This window comes from Ambystoma mexicanum, chromosome 12 (genome assembly GCF_040938575.1).
Source record: "Ambystoma mexicanum isolate Mex_15411 chromosome 12, UKY_AmexF1_1, whole genome shotgun sequence".
Taxonomy (NCBI): domain Eukaryota; kingdom Metazoa; phylum Chordata; class Amphibia; order Caudata; family Ambystomatidae; genus Ambystoma; species Ambystoma mexicanum.
Window position 1 is genome coordinate 481,490,571 of NC_090936.1, and position 18,077 is coordinate 481,508,647.

Here is an 18,077-nt window from a genome sequence, read left to right on the forward strand (position 1 = left end):
AATGCTGACATGGGCACTCAAGCCAAACAGAAAAAGGACACAGGAGGTCACCCATAATAAGAATATTAGCAGAATCTCATGTAACCCACTGCCACAAAGCAGAGCGAGGCGGAGGCAGCGCAGGGAGGATCATGGTTCCAGCTCGTCACAGTACATGGAGGGAGGCTGCTTTACAGAACAGCCTACCCATAAAGCATAGAGACTCAGCTCAAGGCACCAACTTACACAGGCCACACATTATGGTAACAAGCAAGCATCATCTCACACCGGCAGCACGGTGAGATAGTGTAAGGACCCAGAGTACACAAACAGCAGAGTGAGGCATATCAAGGCTGCACCTCACACTGGTGGCCGAGTGAGGCAGCTCAAGGCTCCAGGTCACAAAAGCAGCAGAGTGAGGTACAACAAGATCCAGCTCACACAAGCAGAAGTGTGAGGTAGCACATGATCAAGCTCGCACAAGCAGCAGAGTAAGGTAGCACAAAATCCAGCTCGCACAAGCAGCAGAGTAAGGTAGCACAAAATCCAGCTCGCACAAGCAGTAGAGCGAGGTAGCACAGGATCCAGCTCACACAAGTAGAATAGTGAAGCATCACAAGATCCAGCTAACACAAGCAGACAAGTGAGGTAACACAGGATCCACCTCACACAAGCAGAAGACTGAGGTAGAACAACATCCAGCTCACACAATCAACAGACTGAGGTAGCACAGGATTCAGGTCACACAAGCAGCATATTGAGGTAGCCCAAGATCCAGATCACACAAGCAGCAGAGTGTGGCATCAGAAGATCCAGCTCACTCAAGCAGAGTGAAGTAGCACAGGATTCAGGTCACAAGAGCAGCAAAGTGAGGTAGCCCAAGATCCAGCTCACACAAGAAGCAGAGTAGGGTAGGCCAAGATCCAGCTCACATAAGCAGCAGAGTGAGGTAGAACACAGTCAAGCTCACACAAGCAGCAGACTGAGGTAGCACAAGGTCCTCCTCACACAAACAGTCAAGTGAGGTAGCAAACGATCCAATATGTGCATGCAAAGATACCCAAACCGTGTACAGTGCTCTGCTGCTCCCGAGCAAGGCTTTAAACAATGAACTAAAATACTAAAATAAGATGGCCGACTAATTTCTGGAGCTCACAGAGACAGGAGAGTGAGGAATCGAATGGCTCTGGCAAACAGACAACAAAGTAAGGCAGCTCCAGACCCCTGACCACTCATGCAGCAGAGTGAGACAACTCCAGACTTCATTTCATATAAGCAGCGCTAGAGGTTTAAGTCCTAGCTCCCACTTGCAGCAGAGAGAGGCATTCTAAAATATCCAGCACTGTGATATCACTCTAGAAAGTGGGGATTCCTGCCACAAGTACCAGCTAGTATGTGTCTTCTATTAGACTTTGTATCTATGGAGAAAAAAAAATGCATGTTCACATTACACCCACTAACAAGTACCAAGCATCACACACAGGGTACCCGCATGAAACACATGCCACAAATCTTTGGCACTCATTCCAAAATAAGCAATGTTTTGATCTCCTGGGACATCCTCATTCTTCCCATTAAATGGGCGTTTCAAGAAAAGCTTCTTCATGATAAATCATTACACAGTCCATATAATAGGTATGCAGTCTGCAATGCATACCGTGGCGCCGGGAGCCCGGGGCACAAAAGGTTGCGCACAAAAGCGTGCTATGCTGTGATCCCGGCTTCCCGTGCCGCAGCATACAGAGCGCCGAAGAAGCAGAGAAGCAGGCAGCTGGAGGCCAAAGTCCTCAGCAGGTAAGTGGGGGAGAGGGTGCGAATGTGTGGATGGGGGCAGGGGTGCCGCGTAGTGACCATGAGTGAGCCGCGCACAGAATGTTTCACCAGCGAATGCAGCCTTTTGTGCTTCAATCCGCAGTTGCAACCTTTTGTGTGAGATCTGTGGACATAGATCCAAATAAGAGTTGAATTGCATCCTTGAATTAATGGAAAACTCAATCATTAACGTTTTAAGTTTGAACCCATCCACCTGTGCTTTGTCTAAATAAAGGACGATGATTGACAAGCTGTTTATTCATCTGCCTGAATTATTTCTCTGTCATGCATGATGATTTGATATGATATGGCATTTAAAACGTGCCTATACACAAGTGTTTTAAAGCACGAAAAGATGAAATACTAGTTCATCAAGCATGAAGAAATCATATTTCATCGAGCAGATGAAATCCTAGTTTATCGAGCATGAAGAAATCATGTATATGTTAGGCATGTGACCGCTTTTAACATCAACTCAGAGATCAGCAAGCTGCTTTGTTATGTTATTGGGCATTTGTATAGTACCTTTTTTACCATTGGTATGATCTCAAAGTGCTGCAGGTTGAACATCCTCGTGGACCGTAGTCCAGTTCAGTGGCGAGAGGCCGGTTTTAAATAGTGCTTGGGTGCACTCAGTTAGTGTGCAGCCAAGGTGATTTTCGGGGTGTGTAGCTGCATTCTAATGCTAGGCGTGGTGCAGTGGTTGTGTGAGATTAGTAGAATGTGTGCAGTGCAACAAGGCCGATTTGACTTAGGGGTAGCTGCATTCTGTCGGAGGTGGTGCTTGTATATGGGATTATGTGTGCAACATGGATGATTCTTCATGGGGTATAGCTGAATTCTAAAGACGGTTGAGGTTTTCATGGTGGTGTGTAGTTATATGTGCAGTTGGGCCAAATGTATCGAAGGGTATAGCTGCATTCTATTGTTTGTTGGTGCAGAGGAGAGAGTTAGTATATTGGTATGTGTGAGTCTCTATGCAATCGTAGTTGGCCGATTCCAAACCTTTACTGGGCTAGTCGATTGCAGGTCTATTGTCATCCCTGTGTCTTATTGGGTCTGCAGTTGCTAATCAGCTAACACCTTCTCGGTGTACAGTAACAACAATTTCTATTCTCTCGGAATTACGAGTACATCCTAGATATAAGGACTGGTACTCAATTAACCTGAACATCCATTATCGAACCAGGCAGTGTTGTTGGTGCTATGCCTGTCTGACAATTATTACGTGCACCGGAAATTTGAGTTTTCCTGGTTTAGTGTGTGGGTGGAGTATGGATGACAGGTGATAGATAGCCTGTCGTTGTCACTGGCAGGAGCTTGCCTTGCCAGATTCCTCACCTGATTTAAGTACATAGTAACTTGTTGGTGGAACTAAGTCAGTCCATTTCTAATGGTAGAGTGTCAGTGCTATTGGGCCCATTTTCAGGTCCCAGGTATTTGTTTACAGTGAGTGATTGGGTGTTTCCATCCTAGTTTGGGGTTTGAGTTGTGAAGTGCTAGAGCTTAAGTGTGAATGGGCCAACACTTTGACAGCATCCTTATTTATCTTTACCAGGCGAAACATTATGTGTATTGTTTTCTAAATAAACAGTATCCAGTTTCCACAGTGCGGCATGGTAATATAAAAAGTGTCCCCCTTACTTTGTCAGATGCCAGATTAAAGTGATTCTAATTCAAAGTGGCCAGTTCACAATAGCAATATGCTCAAAAGGGGATGATACTCTCAAGGAAATATTGACCAGGTTTACAGTAGGGCCCCATTATTAGTCTCAGGACTCTCTAACTCGGCGCTCAGTCAATAACTACCTAGAAGTGCCCTCCAACTTAAAGAATGTTGATAAACATAGAGCGTGCTGCCAAGTGCAGGAAGCCTAACACCTAGAGATAAGCCTAAGTGCTACTGCCAAGCACTGCCATTATTAAGCACATCTCAGAGGCTGCTATTCTGGGGTTCTCTGGGGGGCATACAATGGAATTTATAAAACACAACACTGAGGGGATTCAGACGGTGGGCGTGGTTATGAAGGGCTTGGATGAGTTGGGTTGATGTGTTTTCTTCTGCTATTTATTGTCCTACCGATGACCAACCGCAGGGAGGCCCAGATAACAGCCCGGGGACTGTTGCCTAATGAATAAATCACAACAGTGTAAACCAGGATTGCTATTTTCACCTGAAGCATGAAACTGATGTGAAATATGACATAGAAAGCAAAGTTGCATCAGAAATATTACCTGCTGGTAACACACGAAGAGGGGAAGTGAAGGAAAAGGGATGCCTTCAAGCCAGGAAATATTGCTGTCTGAAAAAAAGATGCAGGCCTACCATGTGAATGTGTCTTCAGGGAACAGTGAGCTTCTTCTTTATATCTTCACCACTCAGCGATAATGTAGTCCTCCGGCAACGCCTGCCCTGCATAGTAACAAAAATGCCATTTTAGAGCCCTATTTCAACAGCGTTAGTGCATTTGAATGTAGCTGTTCTCGCCGTGTGTATATTATTGCCGAAACATTGCCCATGGCATCTGATAACTGAAAGTACAGGGGGAAGCACCCGTCGTGTGCTCTACTCATGCAGTTAGGCAAACACATTCCAACGTGTGCACAGATGTAAGTGCACAGACTACATGGGACAATAGCTGCGCACGAGGACGTGGAAGCCACCCTACTCAGTTACCACAAAGCAAGGTAATGTGCTGTCAACCAAGCAAATGAATACAGAACAGTTCAAAGAGCGGAGGAAACACACAGCATTGATTGGGTGTCCTTGAAAGGACAAGGTAAGGGGCATGAGAACCTCACCTGTCACGAATAACAGACCACGCCCTGAGCACAGGATGAAGTCTGACTTAATTCAATGCCTAGAAGGCAGGCACACTGCCATAAGAAGTGGGCATCTAGAGAGGATTACCCAGCTGGCATGCTAGAGACCCCTGCCCAGGTCCTACAGGCAGACCCCCACAAAGAACAGATCATCACCTGTAGATTGAAACTGATCGACTCAAGTTACATGTGATGTGTCTCCTGTGCCTTGATGTACACCTGGCGACCGTCCCAGTCATGTGACTCCCGCTGAAATTGCCCTGCCTTCTTTTTATCTGGGCCCTCTGTTATAAGAACACTTTTGTTAGACATGTAGTTAGTTGGCAAACTAAATGAAACATGTCAATGCCTTGCACTGCTACTTCACCCAGAATATCAAGTTGATAATATTCTCTTCATCAGCAGTTATGTAGGAAACTGGAACCACATGTCCATGTTTGTTCTTAGAGGGAATGATTTGAAAGTGGTACAGGAATATTCCTACGTAGGCATGATGGTTGATGAACGCATGTCTTGGTGGACGCTTCTGGGTGCCTTGGCATCAACATGTATGGCTAGCAATGCTACTCTGACAGGTTTCAGCCACATTAATGAGGTGTGTTGCTACCTCTTCTAGTTAACCAATGTAGTGGCCTGCCTTTTTATTCTAACAATAGATAGGTAGACAGATAGCAGGAGAGTGATACAAGAGAAGAGAGAGAGAGGGGGGGTGTGGGGGAGGAAGAGGGGGAAAACAGAGAGGGAGGGAGAGAGAGAGTGTGAGTGGTCTGAGGCCAAAGTAATACCCACACTGTTTGTCCTATCATGTTTTAGATTTGCATTCTGCAACCTTTGCCCTAATGCTGACCACCTAGTCATGCTGTTGCCTTGTTTTGGTTTATTGCCAGGTTGAGCACTGCTTGGTGTAATAAAGAAAGCTGCAGTTCAGGAATTCGGTTTTTCATATGTTCAAAGGTGCTAGTGGCAGAATCCTGAGCAAGCAACACATCCCACTGAAATGATGTAGTGTCATGAATGGTGTCCTACTTGAGAAAATGGGAACACACCTAGTTTGGGAATTAGAGTGACTGTGCCGTTATGCTTTCCCGCACCACTCAAGTCACAAAGGCTGTTCCCCCTTAGACCAGAGCCGCGAGCAGACCTGAGTTCAAAGAGAACGTTGTTCCCTTGCTGCGTGGAATAGAATGGCTTCCAGGAGAGATGTAACACACCTGAGGTTGGTGGAAGCGTGTGTTACTTCTATCATCAGAAAGTCCCCTTGCACTGACAGCAACAGGACACATGCCCTTTGGGAAAAGTCAGAACACGAATGAAGGTTAAGTTACACTGATGGGGGAATTTCTTATGAGAAAGTCTCTTAGTATGATATGTTTCCTGTTGAGAGAATTTTGTGATTGGCTGGCCTTTCTCTGATCTTACCCCCTTCTCACTTAAATGAGGCCAATCTAAACTTTGGATCTGGTCTACGCGGTGTGTTCTCTTGCTCGCAAGGACCTGCTCTAATTCTTTTAGTGATGGAATATCACCTTTTTGAAGTGTACATAGGAGTAGTGCTGCACATTGTCAATGCTGCGTTGAAGGCAGAATGCTGACTGAAGGCAGAACCAGGCCCCCATATGAGCAACATAGTCCTGCTAATGAGCGATTACAAGTATCTAAAGCTGTCTGGGGTCTACCTCCTGGTTTTCCTCCTGATAGATCTATTTGCCAGGAGCCCCTTCAGGATTGGTGAGCCTGGAAGATCTTCTCTTTCCAGAAGCCTACCCCGCTGACCATATACATGCTTCTGAGACTCCCGGTGTCTCATTGCAGAACATGAGGAGATTTACCCTTACAAAGACTGCTGCTTGGACATGGTGTTCACACCTTAGACATTGTTCTTGTGGCAAAGGAAACCCCTGTTGCCTGAACCTTGTCTAGCTTATCAGTGTCTAGTGCTGCAAGTAGCCAAGAAGCCATACTAATGTATGTGAATCACAGCCGTCCATGTGCCTGGAGAGCTGCAATGCACACCATTTGGCCACAGTTGTGCGTTGCCCATTACAGACAGCATATTATCTTAGTTTTGACCCATTGAATGTGGGGGGAGGGGTGTTGTCTGACCTCAGAATCTTTGGTAAACCATACGTCAAGAAGATCTTGGTGAGAGCCAGGCTGGCAGATGCAGTCAATGTCAATTGGACAATCAGAAGAGATGAATACCTGGAAGATTCATCAGTGAACTCAAGAATGCAACTTCCTGTCATTGGGATATCACAGAATTCAATGACTACTTCCGCCCAGGTGGCTTCTGTTGGGAGAGACATCTGCAGAGGTTTCAGAGACAGGGGTCTATTGATCCTTTGACAAACCTGGCATAATTTGCGGCTGGCCCCCACTATCTTGTACAATATCAGAAAGTACACATTTCATTACATGGTCTGTTTGGTGGAAGCGTCACCTTGGTGTGTTTCATGAGCTATGATATGATATTTTATTTGTGTCGCGCTCATATACAAGTGTTTCAGAGCGCGGCGAGGCAAGGGAGGGGAGCAAGGGGGGACAAAGCAACGATCATACTAGGCCCAGTGGCTTTGAGAACGTGCAAGTGTTGTCCACCCAAGCTTTGCCACAAGTCTTTGTTGACTACTATCTGACTGTTTCCGAATAAGTGCGGCCAGTGACCACTTAGACTGAACGTGTTGCAGAGATTTTAGGTGGTGAAAGTTGACCCTGCTCCTTTGCGCCTTATTTCAAGGGCATGTCACTGCCGCTGAATATACGTCATTTGTATTGCTAGCGTAATGGCGGCGGCATCCTGACTGGAAGCTGTGATTATGTCCTGTAGAGTTATGCAAAGGGCCTGACATTCTGAACTACTCAATAGTGTATTCTTCAGCCACCCAGGGGGCACTCACATAAGTGCCACGAGGATGCTTAGTCAATACATTGCCAGGGTTGTATTCTTTACTTGGTATGGGCGTAATATTGAATTGAAAATGAAAACATTGGTCCCACTACTCAATGTGGGGAGGCTATGGCCATGGCAAGCGTTTCATCCAATGAGAGTCACTTTCGTAATATTGTTTTAGAAAAAGTGGAAGGCGCAAACCCTTTGATTCTTGGTAGCCTACCGCCGAAATAGACATGGAAGTCACACGTGTTGATGTGAGTTTTCAGCATCATGGCAAAACATCCACCGTTTGGTCACAATCCATTGGAACATGTAATACTGATAATCTGCATTGCTACTGCCAGCCAGACTGGTCTTCACTGTATCATATGTGTCAGTGACATGTCATGAAATTCAAATACTAAGTCAAGGACTTCAACGAGAGTCGCCGAACGTGGCTGGATGCACCGGTACAACCATTGGAAAACTAACCTATCCTGAAAACAACTCCAACTTTTACTCTGCAAAACGCCTATCACGAAATACATTGTGCTGCTATTTAATGTCCAAACTGAACTAAAAAAGGCCAGCTGAGCGATACCCGAAGGTATAACAAGATACTTATTATCCTTGAAAAGGACCTTATGGTCGAAACTTGTGTTGGCTTAGTCATGACACTCCATGATTTTGGGAGCACTGGAATTCTGTTGTGACACTTGAATATGACATTCCTAAAACGAACATTGGGCTCAGTGCAGTATGATTGGTGTTCACACAAACCTTACACTATGTCCTTAAGAGATTAGGGCAGTTCCTATTGAACACCACAATACTCTAGTAATTCTCGTGTGAGACAATTGGTTGCCCTAAACATTTTCTTTATCTAAGCCATGGACGCCAGGTCCAAACAGTACAAATGCTATCTATGTTGCCTGTCCTCATGCCTGAGGTTTAAGCCAGCAATGAGGACGTGCAAGTCGCTCATTTACCTGAACCACTTTGGGCTCAGGTTGCTGTATTCAGTCAGAAAAACATGCAATTTTAACTATTTCAGTAAATAGACCTTGTTCTGGTGTATTAAGTTAAACTGGTTCTATTGAATCGCTTTGACATGTATAATTCTATCAAATGAAGAAGAAAGAAAATCTTTTGTATGGGTTTTAATTTAATATTGTACTTTCAATACTAGTGCAAACATGTGTTTCACTTTGTAAGGTTCTTGGGGTCAGGATAATGTGATTAAATGCCCGCTCAATCCCCGCAGAAGAGGAAATTTCAGCCTCTTGGGGTATTGATAAAAAAGGACTTTTCCTACAGTCCAGTTTTAAGATGCTCTTGATTCTGTATCTTGAATTTATGTTTGCTATTGTTTTAAGAGAAGTTACAGTGTTAGTATGTTAACGCCTTTTTATTTGACATAGTTTTTCTAAAGTATGGGTAAAATATTGTTCTTTGAATGAATGTTTATATATCTTTTCGAACAGCCTGAATCAAGACTGCTTCTATGTGTTATGTTGTAATCTGATGCAGCTGATCCTCCTTTATATTGATTATGGCTGAGCGTTCAGCCATGCTACCAAATGATGAACCATATTCTATTATCAGACATTAGATTAGAAGTTGCATATGCTTGGGCATTAGGGAGTTTAAGGAGTGCCACTTCTGGACTTTCCCAAATATCCCTGTCCTCAAAGACCAACTCCTGGTCCCACAAATGTGTAACAGAAAGCGAGAATAGGTGTAATGACAGAAAGAGTAAGAGAGAAAGATTATTGAAAAAAAAACCTAAAAAGCAACATTTTAACAACAAGGCTGTAGACACACACCATCCTATGTAGCAATCTGAAGACACAGAAAGGGCAGCAACGCGCTATTCGGGTCTCCCAGCCCCGTGCAGCAGCACTATGCATAGCTCCACTGCTCTACGCCTCTCACAGTAATGTCTGTGCACAGATCATTTTCCCACTATTATCTGCTGCATGGATGTATTTGCAGTAATAATCATAATATGAAGGATTATCCCTGGTTAGGGCCGTATTACAAAGAGGATTAGACTCAGGTCGGGGATTGGCCTCAGGTTAAAGGATTCCATTCGTGGTAGTTTGCAGTAAGCCTGTTATGGGCGCCACGGGGGGGGGAGAGGGAGTCCTGGGAGCACCCAATCCTTTATACAGCTTTTGCTTATCTGGCGCTCCTTAATTTGACTGCCTGTTCTCGGACACTCGGTCACGTTTGACTCGTTTATTAGCAAGTGTGTCCACATTAATTATGATGTTTAGTTATTTAGTTGACAGCATGTGGACCCTAGGGATGCGTTATTATCTTCCTAAATATATATTTTTTAATGTTTATTTTTATTGTGTCCGGTTCATTACAAACCTTTCACAGACATTCCTAAATATCACATTGCTTGTATGCCCTCACAATATGCAATTCCTTCTTCATTGGCAATATGCAAATTTGTATTAAATGTGAGTGCGTTATTTATTGACTTTATTATTCATGTTCTATTGTCATTACTATGGTTACAATTATAATACCAATTCATGTAAAATCCATATGTCATTTGAATATATGAATCTTCTTATAATTATAAACTAATAATGTTAGAGCTAGGCAATTATAAACTATCGTGCAGCTGTGACAACCTGACAACAGCCAAAGATAACCTTACCAAGACTGTCCTTGCCCATGGCCCATCCATGCTCACCACCAGAGGAGCGCGCCTCCCTCCTCTCCTTGGATGGACAATCCTTCTCCACACTCAGGGACCATCCTATATTTGTATCCACGATCCATCTGTGCTCCTCACAGATGCCCATCCCTGATGGTCACTGTTTGCCCATCCAAGATCCCCACTGTGGTCCCATAACTGCTCGTGGCCTTGGGCAGATCCTTGGTCCTCGCTTGAGACAAGTGCCCGAGCCGCACTCAATGGCCTTCCCTTTTTCGCAACAGATGGCTATCTCTGGTCCTCACGTTCCTGCTCTTCCCCTTGGGCCAATCCTTGTTCCTCACTTGAGACCCATGCCTGTGCCACACTCAGTGGACATCCCTTTTTCGCAACAAATGGCTATCTCTGGTCCTCACGTTCCTGCTCTTCCCCTTGGGCCAATCCTTGTTCCTCACTTGAGACCCATGCCTGTGCCACACTCAGTGGACATCCCTTTTTTGCACCGAACGCCTATCTCTGGTCCTCACGTTCCTGCTCCATTCTGGAGACTCAGCCATGCTCCTCATCTTGGGACACTCCTTGTTCCTCGCTTGAGACCCATGTCTGAGCCACACTCAATGGCCTTCCCTTTTTCACAACAGATGTCTATCTCTGGTCCTCACGTTCCTGCTCCGCTCTGGAGACTCAGCCCCGTTCCTCCCCTCGGGCCAATCCTTGCTCCTCACTTGAGACCCATGCCTGTGCCACACTCAGTGGACATCCCTTTTTTGCACCGAACGCCTATATCTGGTCCTCACCTTCCTGCTCCGCTCTGGAGACTCAGCCCTGTTCCTCCCCTCGGGCCAATCCTTGCTCCTCGCTTGAGACCCATGCCTGTGCCACACTCAGTGGACATCCCTTTCTCGCACCTGATGCCTATCTCTGGTCCTCACCTTCCTGCTCCGCTCTGGAGACTCAGCCAGGCTCCTCCCCTCGGGCCAATCCTTGTTCCTCGCTTGAGACCCATGCCTGTGCCACACTCAGTGGACATCCCTTTCTCGCACTTGATGCCTATCTCTGGTCCTCACCTTCCTGCTCCGCTCTGGAGACTCAGCCAGGCTCCTCATCTTGCGCCAATCCTTGTTCCTCACTTGAGACCCATGCCTGTGCCACACTCAGTGGACATCCCTTTTTTGCACCGAACGCCTATATCTGGTCCTCACCTTCCTGCTCCATTCTGGAGACTCACCTTGGGCCAATCCTTGTTCCTCGCTTGAGACCCATGCCTGAGCCACACTCAGTGGACATCCCTTTTTCGCAACAAATGGCTATCTCTGGTCCTCACGTTCCTGCTCTTCCCCTTGGGCCAATCCTTGTTCCTCACTTGAGACCCATGCCTGTGCCACACTCAGTGGACATCCCTTTTTTGCACCGAACGCCTATATCTGGTCCTCACCTTCCTGCTCCATTCTGGAGACTCATCTTGGGCCAATCCTTGTTCCTCGCTTGAGACCCATGCCTGAGCCACACTCAGTGGACATCCCTTTCTCGCACATGATGCCTATCTCTGGTCCTCACCTTCCTGCTCCGCTCTGGAGATGCGACCCTGCTCCTCACCTACGGGCCTCCCATGATCCTCACCTAAGGCCCTTCACTCTTCCTTATCCAGGGCAATATATTCTCCTCACCTGAGGCCCATCCCTGTACCTCACCTGAGGCCCTTCCCTCCTCCTCATGCTCCTCCGCATTCACACTCCTCCACAAGCTGACCATTCCTCCTACCTAAAAACACATGTATTATTCTTTGTTGAAATTCATTGCACCAAATGAAGGGGAATCACAAAAAGAATCAGCCAATGTGATTATGAAAATTAAAACACATTTAAGTCGAAAAATGAAAATGACAGCCACTTGTAAACTATATAAAACACTTTCCACAGAATGCATTCCACTGCTTTGCAATTTTGTAAACGTACAAAAGAAAAAAATATACTTTTTTAAGCTTTCATTTGTTTTGGTATTATATATAATACTACCCTCTAAAAAACTGCTTGAAGCACTTAGCTTCTGGATTCATGCTAGCTATGGCATAGAAATCCACTGAGATTTTCAGTGTTCACATACTGTATTGCTTGGGGTACATTATTCTGTATACAATACATGGAAGCACGGAATAAAATAGTTTTGCTTTTAACTCTTCCTATTTTTTAAATTAAACTCTAGCCATGATTTATTTAATGTATTTATTGAACATTTGTAAGGCGCCTATACAGCAGAAAGTGTTTCCAGATGCCACAAGACTAAGGGGAAAGGGGAACAGAAGAGGATAAAACAACTATAAATGGTGCTACTAGGCCTTCTGGCATTCGAAACGTACAAGTGCAGCAACACAGGAAGTGCAGGGTGTGAGGAAGGGGCAAGTCAGGTGAAAGGGAAGGAAGGGGAAGGTAAGCGGTGGATGCTGGAGAGAGGGGGCTCCCTAGGGGCTCGGTAAGTGCTAAGGGGGGCCTGGAGGGAAAGTATGCAGGGGGACGGAATAATCCCATTGTGCGGGGCAGAGGCGGGGGCGTGGACTAGACTCAGTAGTCAAGTCAGGGAAGGGAGCCCAAAGGCAAGTGCTGGGGGTTGCTGAGGCAGGCTGGTCGAGGGAGGGCCTCACCCCTGTATGACTCAGAAGGGACCAGGCAGCTAGTCACAGTAGCAAGGGGGGGCTTTAGCAGGGAAGTGGGAGACGGAAGGAGGAGGACAAAAGGAAGGTCTTGAGAGGTTTCCGGAATTTAAGGCGATCCGGCTCAAGTCTGAGAGGGGTGTGAAGCCCATTCCAGAGAGTGGCTCCTGCCAAAGAAAGATATCTACCCCCTCACTCTCTGCTTGGAGAAACATCTGACCTGCAGAGAGTTAGAGCTAGAGGACCGAAGGATTCTAGCAGGTCAGTATTTCGGAAGAGAAAATTAGATGCAGCGCGGTCTCAGGCCACAGAAAGCCTTGTGGATGATGCAGATGGTCTTGAAATTGATCCTTGCAGCCACCAGGAGCCAGTGGAGAGATTTTAGGGTTGGAGAGATGCAACCTTGAGGCTAACGATAAGTACTGCAGTCCTATTATGGATCAGTTGAAATTGGACAGAGCGAGGAAAGACGCATATTGAGGAAGAGGCTGTTGCAGTAGTCCAGCCTGGAGAGAACCAGAGCTCTGAATGCATTGAGTTTATGGGTAAAGGTGAGGAAAGGGAGAATGCCTTTGAGGAGGTAAAGCTGAAAGTGAGCTATTTTAGCAAGGTCTGCTATATGAGGTGAAAAGGTGAGAGCGGAGTCGAAGATGACCCCCAGGTTTTTTGCCTCAGAAGAGGGTGAATGGAAGTGACGCCAAGGAGGGCGGCCAGAGAGTAGGGGGGAAGGAATGAGGGGTTCCAATGAGGAGAATTTCTGGCTTACTGGCATTAAGACAGAGATCATTATCAGCACACCATGCCTGAATAGTAGTCAGACAATCAGGAATGAGAGAGGAAGGAGAGGAGGTAGAGGAGGAAAGCTTAAAGGAGAGCTGAGTGTCATCTTCATAAAATTGGAGTGAGTCAGTTTAAGGGGATGACATGATTGACAGTGTTGAAGGCAGAGGAGAGATCAAGGAGGATGAGAACTGACAGAGAGTTGGAGTCAAGGTTTGACAGCAAGTCTTCATGGGTGTTCAGGAGAGCAGTTTCCATGCCTCTGGCTGCTGTAAGGAAGGCATGTTATCACAAAGTGAAAACAGACACAAGTGATCCGGGTTCAAGGGTGTTTATTGAACTTCAATGGGTTGGTTGAATGCCTATCTAAACCTATCTAAACCTAAATCTAAAGATGGGAGCAAGCTACGACCATCAAATAAAAATAATGCAGTCCTAGTCAGGTCTGTCAAAATAAAAGGGCCTATACTAATACACCTATTGCCAATCCTTACTTCTAAATGCAAAATGGTGTGAGACAATGGTGTATGCAAAAAGAAAAGTGTTCAAGAAATAATATGTCAGGATATTTGAGCAGTTGGCTTCCCTTCCCCACGTTTTCAGCCTGGGGCTAGGCGGCACGTTCGAGCTTCGCACACACTCTGGCTTCTCTGCCACAAAATACAGTTCAAAGCAAAGGTATCAGGGCCTTTTGCCAAAGCTTATTTTCCAATAACTCAAGTCACTTACTGCAGAGGGCCTGTCACAACAAATAAGTACCAAAGTTCCTTTCTTATCAGGGCTTTCACATGTACAAGTTTTTGTTTTAAATATTCATCATCAGTCTATCTCCTTTAGGCTCTGACCCATATTTACCACAATGTTCACAGCTGGTCTCCATCGATCGGGCTCGGACTATGGATCTCCCTCATTTGGGGTTGGATCTTTTTAGCACAATATTCACAGTTGTTCTCCCTCATTCCGGCTCTGACCATGGATCTGCCTCGTTCGGGCTCGGATCCTTTTAGCACAATATTCACAGTTGGTGTCCCTCGTTCAGGCTCGGACCATGGATCACCCTCGTTCAGGCTCAGACCATGTAATCTCACTTTCTATGTTTTCCTCTTGATATCAAACATCAAAGACTTTCGATTGTATGATGAGTTTTGCTTAACCGTCACAGGACCACTTCTATTCACTTCACTCAATGTTCTTACTTTTGTTTCTGACACCTCTTGGCTGGATACCTTTACAGAGACCTTCCATTGAGCTCACACGCGGCACCGGATCACTCTGTCACCGGTATCGTATCTTTCCTTCTCAAAGTTCCAACATTCATCAGCAATTTAGCTTTACTCGTGTCTTTCATCACACTTGTTTAACAATGTTTGTTCCTGAGCTTGTTATACAATGTTGCCATTTAACTTCAACACAGACTGGTCTTGCATCAGCCTCCCCAACTTACTGGCTGTGTTGATCTCTCTGCCACTACTTTGTTCTTGGAGCCAAGGACGATACCACAGCAGCTGCTGCTCCTCCCCGACTTGGTCAGCTACGCAGGACAGCCACTGGCATCCCCAAAACACAATCAGGATTTTTTAACCTGGTTTCCTGGCCTAACGTTTTCTGATATCCAAGGTTTTTGACAGTAACGGTTTCCTGTTAAGGTATTTATGAGACTTGAAATCCAGTGTCCCGTTATATGGAAGCGTATCAAGTTGAGGGACAGCTTCGGGTTGGTGTCTGGAGTGTTTTGGGGCTGCAGGACGAGTTCTGGGGGTCGTGGGTGGTGCCTGCTCAGCAGGCCCCCCTACGGTCCAGCATTGCCGTTAAGCTGGAACGCAATGAAAGGCCTGGTGCCATTATCCCTCAGGCTGGGAGCCTACAAGATTAGCATTAGAGGAAAGGACCTTCTTGCGCGCATCCGTGTGATGATGTGCACATGCAGGAAGTTTCGTTCCGATAAGTGGAACACTGGGGATTACTTTTCAACCCCCTGGACGCGGTACAAAGGAGTGTTTTTGGCACATATATATTCATGGAAAAGAGATGCATATAATAGGAAATGTAACATATGCAACAGTTTTTAGGAAATGTAGATTACATGCACAGCATTTGGGGATTGCGATTTCTGCACAAAATCTTTCTTGAATTATATATTGCATGAATTATGTATTTCCCTCCTTGCGAACCCTTCTTGGTTTGCCGTCTTTCACCCCTCGTTCACCTGCCTTCTCGAAACTGATGCTCCTTTGTGTGCTTTGCCTCGCACAGAGTGTGCTCTTGTGCTCCGCCTTATATCCGTGTCGGGAAGTTTAATGGAATTCAGGTGTCAGTGATTGTCAGTAATTGCCAGACTTACTTGGCCATAGAAGCGGGACATGTCAGATGCAACTGCTCGTGTGTGAGTCTGTTTTCTCCCAGAGCGGGCTGTCCATGTGGAAGTGTTTGTGAAGGGGGGTAAAGTTCCAACGTATCGTACCTGGTAGGATTGGGTAAAGGTGTTACAGGGGGAGGGATTCTGCCTCTCGCTATCCAGTGTCCCATTCCCTGAAGACCTCTCACCCAGATGATCCTCCAGCACTGGTCTACCCCCACAAACTGGATCCAAAAGAGATGGCCATGTTCTGGCCATCTGGATGACAGATCCCAAGGGACTAGCGGGTGAGACAGATTCTGGTGGTCGTGGAGACAGCCCACAGATTCAGTGTGGTGGATTAGTTGGGAGATGACAAACTTCTGGAAAAATGTGCCCAAGAAGGGGTTAGTGGAGATAGGGCTGTAGTTAGCCAGGCAGGCAGGGTCTGCAGATGGCTTTTTTTTACAAGGGGGTGCACAAGGGAGTGCTTGCAAGGTGATAGGAGGGAGCCAGTGGCAAAAGAGTGATTGCAGAACTCAGCCAAAGAGGGAGCGAGCAATATTGTCCTTGATAGTTCTAGAGAAGCTGGGAAGAACCTGTTTGGCGGAGGCTTTCATAGAGCAGACAGTTTCGGTAACATCTTCCTGTGCTATGGGTGAGAAGGGTGAGAGTAGGAGGGATGGAGAGAGTGTGGCCAAGGGAGGCCTAAGTGCAAGTGGAGGAGGGAGGGGAGTAGAGGAGAGTGAGGACAGGATGTCCTGAGTTTTGGTTGTGAAGTGGGAGGCCAACACCGGGCAGAGGGTCTGGGAAGGAAGAGGAGAAGTAGAGACTGCAGTAGGATTTGCAAGTTCTTTACAGATTTTGAAATGAAAAGTTCAGCCATGTTGTTGGAGGCCCCAGAGATGCAGGCTTGAATATGGGACTGCTTCTTGGACCAGATGGAGAGTCTGTAATGCCTTTGGAGCAGGTGGCAGGCCAGTTTGTCAGAGGATGTGGGAGATCTGTGCTAGCCACTTCCGTTCCACAACTCTGCACTTGCTTTTCAGCGAGGCTAGGTAGGAATTGTACCAGCAGTTGCATTTGGTGGCAGGCTTTATACAGATGCTCATGACAGGGGCAAAAATATCAAAGGTTTTGTAGATGGAGAGGTGAAGGTCAGAAAGGACCTTGTCAGAGTGGGTGTCAATAGATGGGATTGAAGGGGGAATAAAAAAGCAGCAAAGGCAGCTACTGACACACGCTTCATCGGTCGGGTGATGGAGAAGGAGGCTGGCAGTGCGGACAGTGGCTTGGCCGGGGAGTTCAGGAGCTCCAGAGGAGAGGAGAGAATGATCAGACCAAGAGAGAGGTGTACTGAGAGGGTTTAAGAGATAGAGGTCAGCAGAGATGAGGGCATATATTGTTATTGTTATTGTTATTTTGCATTTATATAGCGCCTTATATACCAGTGGTATGGTCTGAAGGCGCTGGTAGGTTGAACGTCCTTGGGAACCGAAGTTCAGATCAGTAGAGAGAGTAGCGAGAGTCAATAAGGTGCGTGTGAGCACCGGGTATGTGTGCAGCTCATGCGGTATCCGTGTAATAGCTGCTTTTTAGCGGTAGGTGTGGTGTTGAGAGATCAGGAGTATGCGTTCGTTCCGGCTGGGTTTATCCAGGCCAGATGTGGCTGCATTATGCCTGAGGAGAACGCCTGGCTGGGGTGTGTGTAACCAGCAGTGATTACTTAGAGTGATGTGGAGTGAGCGGCGGATGTTGGTATGAAAACAGTTATACCGAATGGTGTCATAGTATCTCTCTGTTCTAGTTGAGTGGTGATGTAAAGTAGAGAGTAAGCGTGGTGGTGTGATATGATGGGTTATATGCTCTTTCCAACGTTCTCTGCATTCTAAACCATACTATATACGTCACGCAATTCTATGCGCTCCAGTCCGTTCCATGCACTCCTATCTAATCCATGCATCCCAGTCTGCTCCATACACCCGGTCCGTGCCACGTACTTATGCATTCCGGCTCGTGCTTGTGTCCGCTCCGCGTGCTCCAGTCCGCATGCGTACTCGGGTCGGCCCCATGCATGTACTTTTGTCTGCCCCACGGATGTACTCTTGTGTGCCCCAAGCATGCATTTTTGTCTGCGTCACGCATGCACTCCTGT

At 46.4% G+C, this 18,077-nt stretch overlaps 1 protein-coding gene across 2 annotated transcripts in view; it reads right to left on the reverse strand.

Moving 5' to 3' along the window:
• Positions 1 to 18,077, reverse strand: part of CHRM2 (cholinergic receptor muscarinic 2) — a 954,551-nt gene that overhangs the window by 579,584 nt on the left and 356,890 nt on the right. For both annotated transcript variants that reach the window (XM_069628762.1, XM_069628763.1), the window contains exon 2: positions 4,118 to 4,204. The gene's annotated coding sequence lies outside the window, so the exon portion shown is untranslated. The remainder of the gene's footprint in view (positions 1 to 4,117; positions 4,205 to 18,077) is intronic.